The sequence below is a fragment of the Aotus nancymaae genome, unplaced genomic scaffold (genome assembly GCF_030222135.1).
Source record: "Aotus nancymaae isolate 86718 unplaced genomic scaffold, 86718_ANA_hifiasm-v0.15.2.pri h1tg000020l, whole genome shotgun sequence".
In the NCBI taxonomy this organism is placed as follows: domain Eukaryota; kingdom Metazoa; phylum Chordata; class Mammalia; order Primates; family Aotidae; genus Aotus; species Aotus nancymaae.
In genome coordinates, this window is record NW_026988432.1 from 15,862,957 (window position 1) to 15,885,597 (window position 22,641).

The 22,641-nt window shown below is 42.3% G+C and overlaps 1 pseudogene; it reads left to right on the forward strand.

The window, feature by feature from the left end:
* Nucleotides 1–5,121: 5,121 nt before the first annotated feature.
* On the forward strand, nucleotides 5,122–5,894 carry LOC105712943 (ribose-5-phosphate isomerase-like; annotated as a pseudogene).
* The last annotated feature ends 16,747 nt before the right edge of the window (nucleotides 5,895–22,641 follow it).

Sequence of the window (22,641 nt, forward strand, 5' to 3'; positions counted from 1 at the left end):
CACCTCCCCAGGTTCAAGCAGTTCACTTGCCTCAGCCTCCCAAGTAGCTGGAATCACAGGTACTGGCCATGATGCCTGGCTAATTTTTGTATTTTTAGTAGAGACGGCATTTCACCATGTTGGCCAGGCTGATCTCGAACTCCTGGCCTCAAGTGATCTGCTTGCCTCGGCCTCCCAAAGCGTTGGGATTATGGGCATGAGCCACTGCCCCGGCCCATGGAAGACCCACTTCTAAGAAAGCTCACTCACAGGGTTGGTAAATTGATGCTGCTTTTTGGCAAGAAGCCTTGCTTCCTCACTATGCAGAATTCTCCGTGGGGCACTTGACTGTCTTCATGACATGGCAACTGGGTTCTCCCAGAGTAAATGATCAGAGAGAAACAGAAGACACAATGTCTTTTGTGAGCTAGCATGGACGTCACAGACGATCAATTCTGCACATCCTCTTGTTCCACTGGCCAGCCCTATTCTTTGTGGGCAAGGAGGACATGCCAGGAGAAAGAATCACTGGGGGCCATCTTGGAGACTGCCTACCACACCAAGAATTACCTGGCCATGTTACCTTGGACCAAGTAGAGTCTTGGGGATCCAGGAAGGCATCTGTTTGTGTGGCTTCTTTGTGGACTACAGTCTTGCCTGTTTCCTATGCCTCTCCCTAGTGAGGTTTCCCTGGCTGGCTGCCTGCTTTGTTTCCAAGTCTTTAGAAATTACTCCTATGGGCTGGATGTGGTGACTCATGCCTGTAATCCCAGCACTTTGGGAGGCTGAGGCAGGTGGATCACCTGAGGTCAGGAGTTCGAGACCAGCCTGGCCAACATGGTGAAACCCCATCTCTACTAAAACTACAAAAATTAACCAGGCATGGTGGCGCACACTAGTAATTCCAACTACTCTGGAGGCTGAGGTGAGAGAATCACTTGAACCCAGGAGGTGGAGATTGCAGTGAGCCAAGATTGTGCCACTGCACTCCAGCCTGGGAGGACAGAGCAAGACTCCTCTCAAAAAAAGAAAAAAGAAAAAAAGAAAAGGGAAAAAGAAATTTTTCCTATGGCTGGATTTCAATCTTAACCTTAAAGCACCCTGGAATCAGCACATTGCGGAGATGGAAAGGTCAGCAGTGGTCCAATTCCCTTCTTTTGTAATAAGGAACTATCATTCTTTACAAAGTCAATCTAAGATAGTTCTTAGACAGGTGAACTGTAATAACCTATAACCTGTGGCTCAAAGTGAGGAGTCTGGAAATTTCCATCAGTGATTTGGGCTACTAAGATCCCGAGGGTTGAGTGTTGAAGAGTTCCCCTTATTCTCCTTCTCTCCTTATTTTAATACTTCATACTCCCCTGTACACCTAGATCCTTGTCATTGTATGAATGAATGAACAGAGAATTGATTTTGAATAAAGAAATGGGAAAATTGCTGAAGGCCTTTGATGCCAGGAGTGTGGAGAAGGGAAACACTGGAGAGAGGTTTATCCCACAGTTTGTCCCACTATATGCACCTCCTACTAATTTGGCAGGGATGTCGGTCATGCCAGAGACTGAAGGAATAAGTGAACTGAACCTCTTGTACTCAAAGCCTCCCTTCCTTGGGCTTTACTGTCAAGTTTCCAAAGCAACTGTCTTTTCCAGAAAGCGACCATAGACTGGGCATGGTGGCTCACATCTGTTATCCCAGCACTTTGGGAGGCTGAGGCGGGAGGATGGCTTAAGCCCAGGAGTTTGAGACCAGCCTGGGAAACATAGGAGGACCCCCATCTCTACAAAAATAAAAAAATATTAGCCAAGTGTGGTGACGTGCACCTATAGTCCTGGCTATTTGGGAGGCTGAGATGGGAGGATCGCTTGAGCCAGGGAGGTCGAGGCTGCAGCGAGCCGTGATTGCACCACTGCACTCCGGCCTGGGTGACAAAGTAAGACTCTGTCTCTAAATAAATAAAAAAGGGTCCATAGTATTCCCCATGCCTTAGTCCCCATGGCTGTCCACGTGTGTATAACTTCCAGCAAGATCAACTGAACCGAAATAGGGGTCATTTCCTTAGGCTTGAAACAAATAAGGCATGAAAAACTAAAAGGTAAACAACTGTATTTCCTGAGGGGATGGGACTCTAGCAAAGAATCAGAATTAAGGCAGGCCTTTTAGGTTTTCTTTCTTTAAAATGATGCTTGATTTATTTCCAGCCCCTTCTTCTCAGTCTATACTTGTAATTATACATGTGAACACCGTGTCCAGTACTGGCAGCCTTGCTCACCTCACAGAAAAAACCACAGCGCTTCTCATTGTGGCTGTAACCTATGAACTGATGATTCTCCCTGTGTACGTTCTATCTGAGCCAATCCCAGAGAAATTTAACACAGCATTGTTCCAGGGGAAGAGCGATAAAATAGCTAGCGTGAATGATTTATCCCCGGAACTCATTAAACTTGTTTCTTCTTCTACATCTAAGCTAGCCACATATTTTTTTGCCATGTTTTGCTGGCATTTTCCCATCCATCTGGACACATGCCAGAGGCAACCCCTCTCATAAAGAACTTTGGAACTATGACTTGAAATAATGCAGACTTGCATCATTTTGAGCCGTTTGGCAAGGTGGCTTGAAAAATGTGAGCACTTGAAGATTTCAAACTGTTGGCAATAATAGGATGGTCTGTTTCCAGGAACACTTTCAGGCTTTAGGTCTTGTTGCTCTGCTTAAATTATACCAGGTACTAGCCATATTTCCAAGAGTATTTCCTAACGTGGGGTCTGAGAATTTTTGGTAGTGTGTGTGTGTGTGTGTGTGTGTGTGTGTGTGTGTGTGTGTGTCTGTGAGAGAGAGAGGAAGATGCAGAGACAGAAAGAGGCTGAAAGATGGAGAGAAAGAGAGAGATAAAAAGACACACAGAGGCAGAGACAGAGTCCTCACTCTTGACTGCAGCTCCTGAAGGAATTCTTAGAAGCAACTGACACTATTGTTGGAGCATCAAAAATTGGAGTGGGAGAATTAGGTGAAGACTGAATGGAATGTCAGAGAGGGTTGTAAGGATGAAAGCAGTTTCACCTTACGAGGTGAAGGAATATTGTCATAGAATGAAGGGAAGGAAGAATTTTTATAAAAAACAATAGAGGTCTTAGACAATCTGCTTCATGATTGAGAGTTTCTGACAGCAAGAAACAGGAGCATGTGCACTTCCCAGAAAAGAAACCATTGGAATAGCATAGAAGGAACCTCTCAAGTTCTCCCAAAGGACGTGGCCCCTCCCTAGCCAACTGGAAGAGAACAGCCAAAAAGTTTCTTTGTAGTAGAGGGTGCAATGTGCTCTCAGGAAATACCTCGTAGCTTCTCTCTAAACCAGGGGAACACAAGGAATCCCTGAGAAACCCAGAAGAGCTGATTAAGCTGAGTCACAGCAGAACGCAGTGGCTCATGCCTGTAATCCCAGCACTTTGGGAGGCTGAGGCAGGAGGATTGCTTTAGCTGGGGAGTTTGAGACCAGCCTGGGCAACATAGGGAGACACCATCTTTATAAAAACAAAACAAAAACAAATATTGATTATAATTTTGTATGTGCATGGTAGTGCATGTCTGTGATCCCAGCTACTCAGGAGGCTGAGTGGGGAGGATTGCTGGAGCCCAGGAGGCTGAGGCTGCTGTGAGCTGTGATTGTGCCACTGCCTACACTCCAGCCTGAGCAACAGAGAGAGACTCTGTCTCAAAAAAAAAAAAAAAAAAAAAAAAAAAAGAGAAAGAAAGAAAAGGAAAAAGTTGAGTCACATTTATGACAGGCTGGAGCAACGAACAAAGAAAAGCTAAGCAAAGGAAAAAGATCCATGGGTGTCTGACAGAACCATCCATGTAAGCCGACAGATGCTGCCGGGACTCGCAAAGATGAGACTTCCTCATCTCCAATGAAAAAATACAGCGCACGAAGACGTAAATGTTTGTATTATTACATGACTAGTACATGAACATCACTGTTGTCTTTCCATAGGGTTTGGAGGACCTGATGGTTGTAAGCACGTCACAAGCAGACGCGAGTTGGCGAGCACCTCATGTACAAACCGTCCAGCACCACAGGCCTCGTCCCTTGTCCCCTTCCCTCCATAGCCTCGAGAAGTGTGAATGGTTCCGTCTCTGCTGCGCATACCAATTGGTGCTCCTGGGGTAGCGGGTGACTAGATAATGGAAAAATTTTATAGATCCTGTGATTTCAAGAATAGATAAAGTAGATTTTTGAAGAGGAGAAATCACTTAGAGTAAGTGACCAGGGCTGGTCGGCTGTTTATGGTGGTTCCTTTGCCCCCAAAACCTCTGCCGCTGGTGCGGCCTGCATGTGTCGGTTTACGAAAAATCATAGTAATAGGGATTGTTTGGGATAAGATGTGTCTTCTAGGGGCAGGATGTGGTAGGCTATTAGTCATTCATCATCAGCGTGGATTGGCTTGTGAAGACTGTGTTTCCTCTATGAGAGTTGATGGGGGTCGTACCGAGGCAATGGACGTTTGATTTGAGAGCAACCGAGGAGCAATTGGATGATTGTGGAGCATGGAGCATTCTGAAGGGATGAGAAGGGGTGGGATGCTTCAGTGGGAGCCAGAGAGCAGCTCCACAACCCTGGAGACTAAGAATCTACGGAGCATGCCAAAAAGAAGAACCGCCCGAGAAACTTCTTCAGGACCTAACGTAATTGGATGATAGAAATCACAGAGCAACCAGGTGCAGTGGCTCACGCCTGTAATCCCAACACGTTAGGAGGTCGAGGCAGGAGGATCACAAGGCCAGGAGTTCAAGACCAGCCTGGCCAACATGGTGAAACTCCATCTCTAGTAAAAATACAAAAATTAGCTGGGTGTGGTGGTGCATGTCAGTAATCCCAGCTACTTAGAGGCAGAGGCAGGAGAATCACTTGAACCCAGGAGGCGGAGGTTGCCAAGTGAGCTGAGATTACACCATTGCACTCCAGCCTGGGCTACAAGAGCAAGACTCCATCTCAAAAAAAAAAAAAAAAAAAGGAAAAGAAAGAAATCACAGAGCAGATGCCAGAGTGAGGCATCAGGAGGCAGTGCTCTGGGCCCTTCAGCAACCTGTACAAGTGGCTCCTGGTGCTGCTCTGGGGTGGGCGGTGGTGCACCTCCAGCGGAGGTGGGAACAGCTGGAAGCTCCAGGGTTCCCAAGTGCAGCTCTCAAGGCAAACGCAGTCCAGGCCCTGCTGCCATGCTGGCAGCACAAGCACCAGTTGTGGAGACTCCAACAGCATCTGCCTGGTCCCCTCCATGATGTCCACAGCCGAGGAGGCCAAGAAGCTGACTGGCCGTGGGGTGGTGGAGAACCACGTGAGGAATAACCCAGTTCTGGGAACTGGAAGTGGTTCCACATGTGTCCATGCTGTGCAGCGAGTAGCAGAAAAGTGAGTCCAGAGAATCTGAACCTGGTCTGTGTTTCCACTTCCTTCCAGGCTCATCCTGCAGTGGGTCTTAACTCTCCATGACCAGGATCAACAACCAGAGATTGACCTCACCATTGGTGGAGCTGGTGAAGTAAATGCTGATGTTAATCTCATCAGTCTTCTCCTCCTGATCTAGGGGAAGACCGTGACTGGCTATGCCAGTGGCTTCATCATGATTGGTGATTTCAGGAAAGATTCAAAGAACCTTGGGGATCAGTGGCACAAGGGAATCCCAGTGACCTTCATCCCAGTGAGCTGAGCTATGAGCCAGAAGTTTAGGGGTGTGGTTGAATTCAAATGGCTGTCAACAAGGCAGGTCCATTAGTGACAGATAATAGGAATTTTATCTTGGACTAGAGGTTTGACCAGGTACATAAATGAGGTAAAGTGAACGGAGCCGGACGGCTCACTGAACAGGAGGGAACAGCCTTTCTGCTGACCTTGCGAGGAACAGGGTGTCTTCCCCCTTGAACCACAGGTCACAGTCAAGGGGGACATTCCTCTCCCGGGGCCTTTGCCTTCATGTATCTGTGCCAGGGTGGACAACTGGCAGGAGGGAGAAGAGAGGGCAGTTAAATCCAGTCTTCTGAAGTATTGTTATTAAATATCATTTTTCTTTCTTTTCTTTTCTTTCTTTTTTTTTTTGAGACAGGGTGTTGCTTTTTCGCCCAGGTTGGAGTGCAGTGGCATGAACTCGGCTCACTGCAGCCGCTGTTTCCTGGGTTCAGGTGATTCTCGTGCCTCAGCCTTCCGAATAGGTGGGGTTATAGGCGCCTGCCACCATGCCTGGCTAATTTTTATATTTTTAGTAGAGACAGGGTTTTGCCATGTTGGCCAGGCTGGTCTTGAACTCCTGACCACAAGTGATCTGCCCACCTTGGCCTCCCAAAGTGCTGGGATTGCAGGCATGAGCCACAGTGCCTGGCTTGTTATTAAATATCTTTTAAAAGAGAGAAATATAAACATATATTTTTGCCATTAAAATATTCAGGTTTTTTTTTTTTTTTTTTTAATTAAGATAAAAAAGAGAGAAATCATAGTGGGGTCTGAGGTTGGGTTTCCTATGTTGTACACTTGGAACAGTAGCGGGAATTAGGGTAAAAGAGTTCACTTTAGGAAATCAGGAGTTAGTGTTTCTCTGCTGCAGGACTCCTCTGAGACGTTTATATGCTAATGAGCATCATGAATATCCAAAAAAGACTACAATATAAAGTGTGTAACAAGCTTATTTTAGCAAACATTTGAAGGGCATCTCAGGGGACTAGTGGTCAACAGGATACATTTTGGGGGAATAAATTTGTTTATTGGAAACATCAATATCCAAAATCTTGGGCAGCATTTTCACCTCCAAACTTCAGATGAAAAGAAAGGTGTTAGTTGGGCCATCTGTTTTCTTTCTAATTCTGGAATCTATACCCATTAGAAATGCAAGGGTACCATCTGAATGAGGAGTGATGGGGCAATGGAAGGAGGTAGGAAAGGCAGTGAAGGCAAAAGTCAGCATTATGAAATCCTCTCAATGCAGCTGACACTAAAAAACAGGAAGGAAATGCATTTCCTCCTGCACTCCTCATTCCACAGCTGTGGGACCCACAGCTTGGAGCACTCCACACTGCAGTTACTAACTTTTTCTCTCTACTGACAATGCTCAGACCTGCCCAGCGTGTCTTGGTTAAGTCCTATCAATTTTATCTCCTAAATGGCTCTTGTATTAGTCTGTTCTCACATTGCTATAAAGAAATACCTGAGACTGGGTAATTTATACAGAAAAGAGGTTTAATTGGCTTATGGTTCTGCAGGCTGTATAGGAGGCATGATGCTGGCATCTGCTTGGCCTCCAGGGAGGCCTCAGGAAACTTACAGTCATGGCAGAAGGCAAAAGGGGAAGTGAGACATTTCGCATGGTCAGAGCAGGAGGAAAAATGTGGGGGAGATGCTACGTACTTTTAAACAACCAGATCTCATGAGAACTCACTCACTATCATGAGAACAGCACTAGGGGGATGGAGCTAAACTGTTAGAAACCACCCCCATGATACATTCACCTCCCACCAGGCCCCACCTCTAACACTGAGGATTACAATTGAGCATGAGATTTGGGTGGGGACATACATCTAAATCCTGTCAGCTCTCACATAGAACTGTTGTATGACCTAGCAACACCACTGCTGGGTATACATACAAACAAAAAGACATCCACATATTTAAGAAATATCTGCACTCCCATGTCTGTTGCAGCACAATTCACAATAGCCAAGATATGGAATCAGCATAAGTATCTATCAATGGATGAATGGATAAAGAAAATGTGGTACATATACATAATGGAATACTATTCAGCCTGAAAAAGAATGACATCGTCATTTGCAACAACATGGATGGAACTGGAGGACAATATATTAAGTGAAATAAGCCAGGCACAGAAAGACACGTACTGCATGTTCTCGCTCATATGTGAGAGCTAAAAAAAGAAAACTGAAGTTGGCCAGACACATTGGATCACGCCTGTAATCCCAGCATTTTGAGAGGCCAATGTGGGTGGATCACGAGGTCAGGAGATTGAGATCATCCTGGCTAATATGGTGAAACCCCGTCTCAACTAAAAATACAAAAAATTAGCCAGGTATGGTGGCACGCACCTATAGTCCCAGCTACTCCAGAGGCTGAGGCAGGAGAATCGCTTGAATCTGGGAGACAGAGGTTGCAGTGAGCCGAGACCGTGCCACGGTACTCCAGCCTGGCACCAGAGTGAGACTCCATCTCAAATAAACAAACAAACAAAACCAATTGAACTCATGATGATAGCAGAATGCTGGTTACCAGAGGCTGGAAAAGGCAGTGTGGAGCTGGGGATATAGAGGATGGTTAGTAGATACAAAAATACAGTTAGATAGAAGGAATAAGATCTGGTGTTCAGTTGTACAGTAGGGCAGCTATAGTTAGCAGTCATTTATTACACATTTTCAAGTAACTGAAAGAAGGGAATTGGAATGTTCCTAACACCAAGAAGTGATAAATGCTTGAGGTGACAGATACCCCACTACCCACATTTGATCATTACACCTTCTATGCTTGTAGCAAGATATCATGTGCACCCCATGAATATGTACAACTACTGTGTATCCATAGTAATTAAAAATTTGTAAAAATTTAGAAATAGCTCTCAAATCTGTCCCTTCCCTCCGAATCTAACAGTTCTCTACTCTCGCCCTGGTCTCCCAGCATAGGCCCCATGGGCCCTCGCCTGTCTGCCCCAGCCCCATCTAGCTCATCCTCCATGCTGCAGTCACAGCTTCAAACACGAATCAGATCAGGTCAGCACGCCCACCAGCCTGCCTCTGGATGAAAGTTCTCTCATTTTTCTCGCAGGATGGAGAATCCTTTACTGAGGAAGGCCCTGTGTGGCTGGCCCTCGCACACCTCTCCTGCCTCTTCTCATCCTCACTGTCCCTTGCTCCCTGCACCCCAGACACATGGGCCCCCTCCCCACAGACTCCCTGCTGCCCTTTGCCACAGGACCTTGGCACATGTGGCCCTCTCTGCCTTTGCCACACTCCCGCTTTCAGCTCAATCACATTTCCTCACGGCATGCTTCTCTGGTCTCCCTGGCTGGTTCAGATCCTCCTGTAAGTCCTCGTGGTACCATGCACCTCTCCTGTTTACTTCCTACAGCTGCACTTTGTGTTGATTTCTGCGACTGTGATTAGCGGCTGCCGTTTGCATTGGGCAGGCCAGTCAGATCTCCATGAGGACCTGCAATCTTTGTCCATTACTGCAACTCCATCGCTTAGCGTGGTGCCTCATAAATACAAGAACACCAATCTGGTAATACTGTTTGATTTCATAGCTTGAGTGATTGGTTGGACCTAAATCCCTTGAGAGCAGAGGTTTCTGCCTGAGTTCCATGGAATACATATAGACCCTTCTAGAGAATGTATACAAATATTTGTGCCGTTACATTTTTCTCAGGGAAAGTGTGCACAGAGGGGCCTATGAACTGCTCCCCTTCCTGCCAAAAAGTTAACCATAGTGGTCCTATAATTATCTGGATTTTCAAAAGAATTACCTCTTACCCAAATGGATCTTAAATAACTAACATGCGTCAGGCACAGGAGCAGTTAAGGCCAAGTTCTGACTGATTGGACCATAAAGCGCAATGAGACATTCTCAGCGCATTGGTTACATAGAGAGAAAGGGAAGACCCACCGAAGTGCGTGTTCCCCACAGTACTTATCCCACGCGTGAAAGAGCAGGACACCAAGGCAGAAGGAACCATGACTCAACTTGAGTTGGGAGGAACCCTGTTGCTGAGAACCCAATCTTAGCAGCTAAGCAGTTTCATCATCTGCAGTTTTTTTTTTCCAAGTGAGCAAGGAAGGAAACCTCCTTCTTCTTCGCAACCTGGGAGATGATGGGAAACTACCTTCTAACAGCCTCTCAGAAGAGACAGGCAGGAAGGGGAGAGGGTCTTCCAGGGAGCGCCGTGAGGCGTTCTGCCAGCTCAGAGGATCCTTGGCTCCAGTTTCCCCTGCAGGGCGTATGTGGACGTGCACAAGGTGTCCCGGGCACCAGGCGGGAGCGGCTCCCTTACAACAGGTTGACAACAGAGAGTGAGTATTTCCAGGCAGAGTGAGAGAGGATCACGTCGGCCCATCCAGTCGTTCAGTGTGCCGGCAGAATATTTCTCACTACTGCTTCTTTCCTGGTTTCAACTGCTGAAAACTCTCCCTGCTTTTCATTCCTCTAATCACTTACAGTCTCCGAAACCTCAAACCCTTATTTATCCTTTTGTCCCCTAATGGTTCTTGCAATAGCACCAGTGGACCAGAGCTGTCTAGTTGTAAGAATAAAACTTTTCTAAATCCAGGGCTGGAATTGTTAGGGAGGACTGTGGTGATGCATTCTGCATTTCTTTTCTTTTCTTTTTTTTTTTTTTTTTGAGATAGAGTCTTGCTCTGTCACCCAGGCTGGAGTGCACTGATGTAATCTCAGTTCACTGCAACCTCCACCTCCCAGGTTCAAGCGATTCTCCTGCCTGAGCCTCCCGAGTAGCTGGGATTACAGGCACCTGCCATCACACCCGATTAATTTTTGTATTTTTAGTAGAGACAAAGTTTTGTCATGTTGGCCAGGCTGATCTCGAGCCCCTGACCTTGGATGATCCCCCTACCTCAGCCTCCCAAAGTGCTGGGATTACAGGCGTGAGCGCGTGCCTGGCCACACTCTGCATGTCTAACAATTGCTTGAAAATGCACTGCTTAGGAGTGGAGAATTGTTTGCATTTAAGAGACAGCCTCAGGTAGTGGAAAGCCCAGTTTTGCAGCTGAGAGTGTGTGGTGATGACTCATGGATGTGTGGATAAAAATGCTGTCCCCTCCCTGCCTCTGGTGAGCTGACTGTAACAAGGCCTCCTGTGAGGCTTGCGAGGACTCGCTCAAGCTCCTCGGAGGAGAAGGGAAAATCCTGGGAGGCTGAGAGAAGAAGCAAATTGGTTTCTCTTACAGTGAAAGGATGCAGCCCCTGGTGATAAGCAGCCCACACTCTGGTTTTAATAAGCTTGAGAGTTGGTACTTCTTAGTAATGAGCAGACTTTAAAGGAAATGGAACCAACTCAGGAGTTTTAGTTCATTTGTTGTATAGTAGAAAGCACCAATTAGTGATTTGAATAGCGGTAGGTAATGTCTTGGAACCAAGTGATGGGTGGAAAAAGGATTTGGTATTTCTCCAGCCTAATTTATGGTTGATAGAATTTTGGTCTCTCTCTCACAAAATAATATGCAGGCCCTTATCTAATTAGGAAAGGAGGTGATTGGCTGTTCAAGGCAATGTCATCCCTGAGTAGTGTTAGTAAGATGCTCCTTAATCTGGGAACTGTTTCATGTTTAAAGCCACTGGTGATGTCAGCACCAGCAACCCTGGAAGTGTTGGTTTTTTGGTTTTTTTTTTTCATTCACCATGAGAGAATGTTTTTGGGGGAACTCAGCACCATCCTGTAGTTGATATAAATGTCCATGTATCAACAAGCAAATGCCCATGTCTCTCACATTTAACCATACGGAAGAAACAGTACACGGCATGAATTCTCAAATTTTCCTAGGTAATAGGTAAGTGGCAAAACGAATTGGCTTTTAACATTGAAGGAGACCCTAAAACTCAGACCTACTGAGTGTTTTGCTGACAGCAGCGTAACCATATTGAGGGAGTGCCAGAGATGGGGCCGATCACCATGGAAAATCCTGAGCCAACTAGATGGGTGTGGTGGCAGGCTCCTGTAATCCCAGCTACTCGGGAGGCGGAGACAGGAGAATTGCTTGATCCAGATGGCAGAGGCTGCAGTGAGTCAAGATCCTGCCACTGCACTGCAGCCTGGGAGACAGAGTGAGACTCTGTCTCAAAAAAAGAAAGAAGGAAACAAAGAAAAGAAAGAAAAAGAAGGAAAGAAAGAGAAAGGAAGGAAGGAAGAAAGAGAAAAAGAAAGAGAAAGAAAGAGAAAGAAAGGAAGGAAGGAAGAAAGAGAAAGAAAGAAAGAGGAAGAAAGGAAAGAAGAAAGAAAGAGAAACAGGAAGGAAGGAAGAAAGAAAGAAAGAGAAAGGAAGGAAGAAAGGAAGAAGAAAGAAAGGCATTGCATCACCACAGTCCTCCCTAACAATTCCAGCCCTGGATCCAGAAAATTTTTATTCTTACAACTAGACAGCTCTGGTCCACTGGTGCTATTGCGAGAACCATTAGGGGACAAAAGGATAAATAAGCATTTGAGGTTTTGGAGACTGTAAGTGATTAGAGGAATGAAAAGCAAAGAGAGTTTCCAATAGTTGGAACCCTGAAGCAATCCAGGGTTTTCTCTCCAGGAACCTCGAGACCCACATGAAGGAACCCTGGGCTTTCTGCAGGATCCCTGCTCCTTTGGCATCCATGGAGTCACATGAAGGACATTCCCAGCCATGTTTTGGGTGGCTGATGGGAAGGCAGTGGTCATGGAACCAAAGGATTTGGAAAAACTTAGGAATGAAGACACAAATTGGAAACATAAGCCTTGAGTTCTTAAAGGCTTTCTTGGACATAAGCTTGATTTTTGCGTTTTCGCCTCTGAAATGGGAGTGTAATTCTGCTCTGATTTTCAAAGGTGCCGTAAGGGCTGATGAATTAAACAACATAAATTATTTTTGCAAATATAAAACTCTAACATAAATAAAGAATATGTAGCAAATATAGACCCTCCATAGTCTATAAACAAAATTCATGTGGATGCAGAAAGCTATTCTATTTGAATGGTTAAAAAATGAGTAGCATTTCCTTTCTGTTTGGATTTTAATTTAAACCTAGGGATTTATGTGAGAAAACACCTGACTGAGCATGGACAAGGACAATTATTTGGAGAGAAAAATATGATTTTGAAATTCACACCCAGTGCCAGTGCTCTCAGGGTGCATGCCAGGTTTCCGGGAACATTGCCTGGTCTCAGGGGTGTACATATGCAGAAATTTACTTTGCTACTGATTTATATAGTATGGACCAAAAATAAAACATGGGTGACTGTTTCCCTCAGATCTCGGGGATATTATAAGGGATCTTGTTAATAGAAAGAAACAAATGGAAAAAATGTAAAATGTCCGCTCTGCTGCCATTTAAAAATGTCACCGCACTGAAGAGAAAATCTGTAATAATGCTTATCTTTCAATACAGTTTTGCATCTGAAACTGGCCAAAGATGTCTCCAAACTTCTCCCTGTTTTGCTTAAGTATCCCAGTTCCAATGCCTAATAAACCGATAGCATCCCAGTATTGTTATGTACACCCAGAGTGAAACTTAGTAACCGAAAGCCCATATCAAATCAGAAAGCCTGAGTCACTGCCCTCACGGGTGAGAGAGATGGGGAGAAGCACAGGCTATGGGGCTGGGTCCCAGGGATGAGCTGGGAGAGCCAAGCTCGGACTCCCGTTGTGATTTGGCTCAAGGGCTTTGCATTCTAGTTTCAATTCAGGTTCCAGCACGTATACTGACTCATGAACAGGGCACAAATGAGCATGGATGTTGTGATTAACCAAGAAAAAGGAATTGAACAAAGCAGACAGCAAAGTCAGTGGGACACGTTCCCGGGGCCACTGCAGAGTCAGAAGCAGGGAGTGACTGCAGGTCAGACTGCATCAGGCTGGGGACATGTATTTCCAAAGGGGAATGGTGAGAGGGACCCAGGTGGTAGGGAGATGCCAAACCACATCCGTCTCATCTTGATGGCAATCTCACTGCAGTGTTTTGATCAAAAGGAGGGAAAAACACAGACTGGATGAGCTGGGTGAGCAGAGAGAGAAGTGGGCACCTTGGCTGTGTCCTAGAATTTTCACACAGGGGAACCATAGGCCAGATGAGCAGTGGGACTGTCACTCATGAGGGGCAACAAGCAGCACTGGGCAATATTGGGCCTATTTGGGCAGGGGAGGATTGAGGGTCAGGCAGGGAACTGGGATCTCCCACTTGCCTTTAGTGAGTGGTCTTTGAAGTCCCAACTTTAGGACTAATGTGTGTAGGCAGTGGACTTTAAAAAATTTTTAGATTCAGGGAGTAACTTTACATACAGTCAAGCTTGAGGAATGTTTGCATATGCATATGCCCATGTAAACAACTATTTATGTTACCCCATGTTATATGTACATTTTCGGTGCTGCAAAAGAAGTAGCACTCGAATATAATTTTTCTCAGCAAGGCAATTTACTTCTATAGAAGAGGGCAGCTCACAGATGGAGCAATGGAGAATGCACACCTGGAGACAAAGGAGGGGAAGGGGTTCTTATTTCTGATGGAGGTCGTCCCTACTGCTGAGTCGTTCCCCTATTGGCTAGGGTTAGACCGTACAGTCTAGGCTCATTCTGATTGGCTATTTTAAAGAGAGCAGGGTTATGAGCTGGAGCTGCTGGTTGGGTAGTTTGGTGGGAAGGACAGTTATGGGACAGGTCAGAGTGGGTAACCAGGGGCCAAAGCAGGTGACCTGAGCAGGTGACTGGGATGAGTCAGGATGGAGCAGGGAATGGGGAAACAGATGTGAACTACTTGTTAGAACTGGTGGAAAAGGTTGGTTACTGAAATTACAAGGAAGTTAAACTTTAAAATGGAAAATTAAAGAATAAGAGAGCTGAGCATACTGACATACTGATTCTTTGAAGAGAAACTTGGAGTTCACTATATCTAACACCCAGCCTCCTTCATCCGCCTTCCCAATCAAGAACATCATTCAGAGGCAACCACTTCCCGATTTCTATCATCATCTATTAATTTCACCTGTTCTTAGGCTTCATGTACATGGAATAGTAACAATATATATTCATTGTGTTGGCCTTTTCACTCAACAAGATTTATTTGAGATGTGTCCTTGTTTTTGGATGATGGGTGGCAATGTGAAGGTCACAATTTGTCCTTCCTTGAGTGCTACTTTCACTTTTACTGAGTTTGATGTTGTGTTAAGAAGATAGATGTCATACTATGTAAATTCTAAACAAAAAGAGAAGTCCTGTATAAAAAATATCTGACTGCATGCTACCAGGGACATCACAACCCCTCGTCCTGCCGTAGCAACTCAGCAAGCATGTTTTGGTTGCATGGTTTTTACAGTGTGTGCTTCTCTGCCTTCTACTGCAGGGTAAGCCCTTCCCCCAGTCTTGTGAAGGTGGCCTTTTGTTTTCAAAGAGCCTCAGAAATGCTACTGGCTAAATCACAGGGTGGTTAAGGTTGTGATTGAAATTTAGGAGCTAGCATTCAGTGTCACCTTTGATGATCTAAAATTGCACACAAGGTAAACCGGATCTTCCCATAATAGATGGCACACAGAGGCTCATTTTTAGATTGTGTTCTCACAGGGTCTCACTGCAGTTGACTGATATTGTTAAACTTTAAGGACCCCTCTGGGAAGGAGGTTTGCTCTGAATAGCAGTGTTCTCAGGGAGATTGTGACCTGGTGACCTCACCCAATTGAATTTCTTTCATTTTATAGAGAATCTGAAGCTCCTCATTATGAAGCTGACCAAGAATAGCAGTGCGGCTTTTTCCTTTCTGTTTTAGCGCATTCCAGGGGATCAGGGGCTGAGCTTTCTGAATATAACCGGGACATGAGCTTATGGAAATAGAACGAGACCAAGGATGTACAGAGCGAAGTTCACAGGTGCTGCACAATGAGCAATGCCGTGTCCCTAAGCAAGTGGCACCAAGGGTCCCCTTACCCTTGGTAACTGTACCATAAACAGATCTCCCTTTTATAGTTCTGTCTCTGCAGAACAGCAGCTCCAAAGAACTAATTGGTTCTCAGCTATGGTGACAGTATCTACGTGCTCCCTTGACGGTGAACACTCAAGCCTGTGGCTTTGAAGCCCCTGGGGAGGGGAAAGAGGGCAGCCAGGGTGGTCCCTTTTCCTGGCAGGACATTGCCAGATAGGTTTGTGCAAAAAATGTCCTGAAAGAGTGAGTAACCCTCCCCTATGTGAGTGCCTGATTAATACTGAAGTGTGGTGATTTTCTGCACATTTTGAGAAAATAGCAGACAAAAGCTTTTAGAAAGAAGAAATGAGAATAAGTTAACTTACAAAGAAGTGACGGGAATCAGATTTCAAAAGGACTGATCCTCCTTAGAGAGAACCAAATAAAGGAAGAAAACCACAGCCTTACAAGTTGACCAAATTTACATTACTTCATTCTTGGAAAACAATAACTTTTTCACATGATCTTCATACTCACACATATTGACATTGTGAAATACCCATGTAGACAGGGATAAAGCCATTTTTGTTTGTTTGTTTGTTTTTTAGTTTAGAGAGTCAAGCAGGGTGTCAGAAATATTCAAGTTTTTATCATCTGGGGCACCAGACATCAACAGAGCGACCCTATTTTTTTGGTTTATCTCAGAGTATAAATTCTTTCCCTTTTTTCCTAACTGTACTTTGTCATGTTCTTGACCACAGAGAAGCAGAGCAAAGGATCAGTTTTGCCTTGGGAGATCCCTCTTTTGTTCAAGTTGCCCGCCCCTAAGGGGCAGTTTGATCATTTAAGATGCTTAGTGATTTTCAGATTCAGTATCATTAATTTGATGTTTTGTTTTATTTGATAACTTTCATTTTCATAGGAGCAGTAAGTGTTACAAATTACACAAGGACCCCTTTTTTTACTTTTAATAAAGGTAGAGCAACATGATATTAAGACTTAAAAGTTAGTGCTGGAGGCCTTGTTAAACCCCTAAGGGTATAATTTATCTTTATATTTCAGAAGTATTTTATTTTCGTTGTCAGTTTCTCCACTGAGATCAGGAACCAAGAACCATCCAATTCACGTCTACCAGCCTTTGCCCAAAGTGCTTCTAACTTTTAAAAGCATCAGAGTCTCATCTTTCCCTGATACCTTTTTGTTGTCAATATTCCCTGCCTGCCTTTGAGGCAGGGGTTCCATAAGCCATGGAGCAGACTGTAGATCAATTTGATGGGAGGACCTCGAGGGTCTTCCTCCCCACATGTGAAGGCATAGTCCCTGGGCTTGTCTTACCTAATTAGATGAGATTTCTGGCATGATCATGGTTATAGATTTGATTTATCCAATTATACCCTGGCTGGAAAAGGAACATATACTTGCTGAACTTATGCAAATAATTTATAGTTACAGAGAGTAGAGGAATTTAGTGAAGGTACTTTGCATAATATTTAATCATTGCTATTATTGTTCTATCTCATTTTTTATAAAATCACGATTCTTTTTTATCAGAGGCGAAAATTGCAACTCCTGCTTTTTATTTATTTATTTGTTTTTGCTCTCCGTTTGGTTGGTAAATCTTCCTATATCCCTTTGTTTTGAGTCTTTGTGTATCGTCACATGTGAGATGGGTCTGGATGCAGCATACCGATGGGTTTTGGCTTTTTATCCAGTTTGCCTGTCTGTATCTTTTGATTGGGGGATGTAGTCGATTTAAATTTAGGATTAATAATAATATATGTGAGTTTAATACTGCCATTTGATGCTAGCTGGCTGTTTTGCCCATTAGTTGATGTAAATTCTTCATTATGTTGATGCTCTTTACTTTTTGATATATTTTTGGAAAGGCTGATACTGGTTGTTCCTTTATATGTGTAGTGCTTCTTTCAGAAGCTCTTGTAAAGCAGGCCTGGTGGTGGTGAAATCTCTAAGTACTTGCTTGTTTGCAAAAGATTTTATTTTTCCTTCGCTTGTGAAGCTTAGTTTGGCTGGATATGAAATTCTGGGTTGAAAGTTCTTTTCTTTAAGGATGTTGAATATTGGCCCCAACTCTTTTCTGGCTTGTAGGGTTTCTGCTGAGAGATCTGCTGTAAGTCTGATGATAGACTTCCCTTTGTGGGTAACCTGACCTTTCTCTCTGGCTGCCCTTAGTATTTTCTCCTTCATTTCAACCCTAATGAATCTGATGATTATGTGCCTTGGGATTGGTCTTCTTGAGGAATATCTTTGTGGTGTTCTCTGTATTACCTGGAGTTGAATATTGTCCTGCCTAGACTTTAAAGCAACAAAGATCAAAAGAGGCAAAGAAGGACATTACATAATGGTAAAAGGATCAATGCAACAAGAAGAGCTAACGATCCTAAATATATATGCACCCAATACAGGAGCACCTAGATACATAAGACAAGCTCTTAATGACTTATAAAGAGACTTAGACTCCCACACAATAATAGTGGGAGACTGTAACATCACATTGTCAATATTAGATCAACGAGACAGAAAATTAACAAGGATATCCAGGACTTGAACTCAGACCCAGAACAAGTAAACTTAATAAATATTTATAGAACTCTCCACTTCAAATACACAAAACATACATTCTTATCAGCACCACATCACACTTATTCCAAAAGTGGCTACATAATTGGAAGTAAATCACTCCTCAGTAATTCCATAGCATTTCATAGGTTTAAATGAAATATTGGTTGGCTGCTTGTTTGTTATTTTCTTCCCTTATTCCTTCCTGTCTCCATGGTTAAGCACAATTATTGGCATAAAAGAGTTTTTCAATACCCATTTTTAGACTGCCTTCTAGCCTGGGCAATAAAGCAATACTCCTGTTGTCTCTCCCTCTTTCTCTTCCTTTTTCTTCCTCTCCTCCATAAAAATAAATAAATAAACAAATAAATAAAATAAAATCATGATTCTTATATTAATTTATAATCTATGTTATCTTTTGTAAGACATTTTTTCCCCTGAATTCCAAGGGCTCAGTTGGAACAAAATACCATTTAAAGAAAATTTCATACCAATTTGAATAAGTGTAACCTATCAAATTGAGGGTCAGTGCTAGATTAAGAAGAAGATGCATTTCTTGCCATGCCCGTTTAAAATAGAATCCTGGCCAAAATTAAATCACTACATTTCATTCGTCTAGTCCTAGGGAATTAATTTGTATTTTGTTGATCTTAGACTAAACAGTCTGTTTCCATGAAGTCATTTGCTCCCGGAGGGGAAAAGTTTCAGGATCCTGATTCAGTCCCTTGGTGCGGTCTTGCAGTCTGGGGTGAGGATGTTGGCTCATAATGAGAAACCTGTACCTATGAGTCTATTCCCTATAGTTTCAGCTGTCTGAGGATCTGGTTCAGGCCTTTACTTAGGCTTTTTTGATATTTCTTTTAGTGTCAATTTCTGGTTTGTTTTTGTATTTTGGTGAGTGTAGGGGAAAAGTGGAAAATACTTGTGAATGGTAAGATTCAAAGGCTTTGCTTAATTTATTAAAATCATTCTAATATCAGAATGTAAAGAAAAATTCTCTCTTGAGATGCAATAAGTAATTGATTTGTAAGGATTTTGCTGATGCTTGTTCAGAGGTTAAGAACACATAAACAGTGAGGACATTGTCAAATCTTCAGGGTCTTTAATTTATCCCTCTGTATTCTGATTGTCATCAATTGACAAGAGTATTTATGTAGAAAACCAAGATGTCTCTTTTTAAAATTAACCTATTTATCGACAGTGACTGTGCCCACCTTTGAACATGAACGTGTGTGTTTCTGATACAAAATTTCATCACTACTGAAATACTTATATTAATTACATTTTACTTATATATAATTAATACAGAGGTTTTTAGCTTCTATTTTTAATTGCTGGTTTTTCATATTGTAGACATAGCATGTCAAAAATTTTAAAACTAGAGAATGCGAGATTATTTCAATTATTTCTTTTTTTTACTCTCCATATTATCTGTTTTCTTACAAAATTAAAAACTTTTGAATGTCAAAGGACATTATCAAGAAAGTGAAAATATAACCTATAGAATGGGGGGAAATATTTGCAATCATGTATATGTTAAGGGCCTAGTACCCAGAATAAAACACTCTTACAACTCAACAGCAAAAAGACAAACAACCCAATTTAAAAATGGGCAAAAAATTTGAAATAGACGTCTCCAAATACATGTAAATGGGTAAAATGCCCATGAAAAGATTCTCAACAAAATTAGTTATTAGCAAAATGAAAATCAGAATCACAACAAGATATGACTTTATAGTCACTAGGATAGCTAAATAAAAGGAAAAAAAGATAAAATCATAAATATTGGCAAGGATGCAGAGAAATTGGAATCTCTGCACACTGCTGATGAGAATGTAAAATGGTCCAGCCATTGTGGAAAATAATTTAGTGGTTTCTGCGAAAGTTAAACATAAAATTACTATATGATCCAGCAATTCTACTCCTGGGAATATACTCAAAAGAATTGAACAGAAGTACTCAAACAAATACTTGTATGTGACTGTTCATAGCAGCAGTATTCACAATAGCCAAAAGGTAGAAATCACCCAAATGTTCATCAGTGGATGAATGAATAAGCAAAATGTGGTCTAGTCAGGTGTGGTGGAATGTACCAATAATTCCAGCTACTCAGGAGCTGAGGCAGGAGGATTGCATGAGGTTAGGAATTTGAGACCCGCCTGGGCAACATAGTGAGAACCTGCCTCATAAAGTTAAGAAAAATTAAAAAAGAAAATTAAAAAAAAAGGAAACTAAAATAAAATGCAGTATATACATACAATGCAATATTATTCAGTCATCAAAACGAATGAAATACTGAAATGTGCTACAGCATGCATGAACCTCAAAAACATTGTATTAAGTGAATGAAGCCAGACACAAAAGGTCACATATTGTATGATTCCATTTATATAAAATACCCAGAATGGAAAAGTCCATAGAGACAGAAGATTGGTGGTTGCCAGTGGCTAGTGGTACAGAGGACTAGGGAGTAACTGCTTAACGTATACGAGGTTTTCTGGGGTGATGAAAACCACATCTAGTTTTGAAACTAGATAGAGGTGGTAGTTGTACAACATTGTGAATGTACTAAATGCCATTGAATTATATACTTTAAAATGACTACTCATGTGAATTTCAATTAAAAAACAGGTATTTTCTATGTCTATATGCATATATACAGACATACATATGATATTTAGAATGATAAATTTTAACAAGAATAAACCCTTTTGAAGAACATAAGTTAATAAAAGTTATTTAGTTGGACAAATAATTTTACATTTTTATAATAACTATAACTTTATTGACTCATAAAACTTTAAAACATTCAGATTAATTAGGCTTTCCATGAGAAAATAAATCCAAGTTTTATATAAGGTAGAATATTATTTTTTATATTTTGATCGAAAAACAAGTAGAATATCATCATTTTGAATGAAATTTTTTACCTGGCATAATACTGTATTTTAAACTTTTAGATAGATTTATATGTTATAAATCTCTAGACTTACAAACAAAATATTAAAAACTCTTTAAATTGTGTTTTAAGCCCCTTCACATTTCTTTGTTTTTTATCTTGTAACCTATAACCAAAGTCACTAATTTATCTCAAAGTTAAACATTTTTGTTCCACTGAAGTACAGATTAGCAAGCTTTTGAAGTTGTTTTCTTAAAGAATCTTCATATTGAAAGCATTAAATTTGATTTTCCACATTCTTTCTGCAATTACTTTTACATTTATTTTAAACCTTTAAAATCATTATTTGAAATTGATATGTGTTTCTTCGGTTCTCTATGCCAATCGAGACAAGCCTGCTAAACATAAGCAACTTTATCATGTAAGTGGCTCATTTTCTCCTCTTTGATGTTGGAGCTGACTGAACTAGTTAGCCGTAGACCACACACAAAATAAAAGAGCTTTATACCCCACTAATCACTGAAAGTTTTTTGAGAGATGAGGGGAGAGGAAAGAAAAGAGGTGGGAGAAGAGAAGGAGTAACCACAAATGCAAAATGTAGTAAACAAACTGTATTAGGAACGTTAATCACTTTCATTTTGCCAGAAGAGAAAACAACTATTTTTTTCACACAAGAAAAGAACTAGTAGTTTCATGACTTTTCTAACTTCAGCCATTCCAGATCTCAAAAGGCTGTTTGCATTTTTAGTAGGCACAGGAAAGTTTCTTGAGTGATAGAAGCTTATAGAAGAGAAGTTTGCTTTGCCGGTGTCTAGCCATCAGCACAGTTACCAGAGAATCGGAGAGGGAGTGGATAGGCAAGGCTTCCGCCCCAGTTAATTTCAAATGGAGCTCATGAAGATTAGTTCGTTGCAAGTTAGGTGCATACTTGTACATGGCCTCATGGTTCTTTCCATATTAAATCTTGTTGCCAGCTTAGAGTATTTCTAAAACATGTCTCTTCATTTTATAGAATGTTTGTACTAATATTTTAACAACAAAAGTTGTCAGACTCTCCAAACCAAACAAGCAGACAAAAGAGCTGGGTAAACCCCTTCTGTTACTTGCCCCCTTGCCCCTGTTAATATCTTTCAGCCATTAATAGGGAATTAATTACTGCCCTTCCTCAAACCAGAAATAAAACCAGACTTGATCCAGAAATCCAAATAGAGACAAAGCCAGAAAACCACAGTTGGGAAAGAAAAGAAAAAAAAAAAGGCCCCGATGGTAAAGCTCTATTCTTGCATGAGATTCTTTTTGGAAACCAAAAGGCCTGTCCCAGTTTAATGGTACATGTGGTGAGTGTGGCTCTTTGTAGTTTGATCGGCTCAAGTAGGTAAGGGTGAGGGTAAAACAAAAACAATTTTTAACAAAACTAAGGTTTCTAGGACCTGCTAAAGTTTTTCTTGAGGGCCATGACTAGGCAGAAGGACTGTGTTATTTTGGGTTTATCTCGAGGTACAGCTGGTCTCCTTTTTTCCTATTTTATGTCATGTATTTAACTAAGATGGCAGCAGGGGA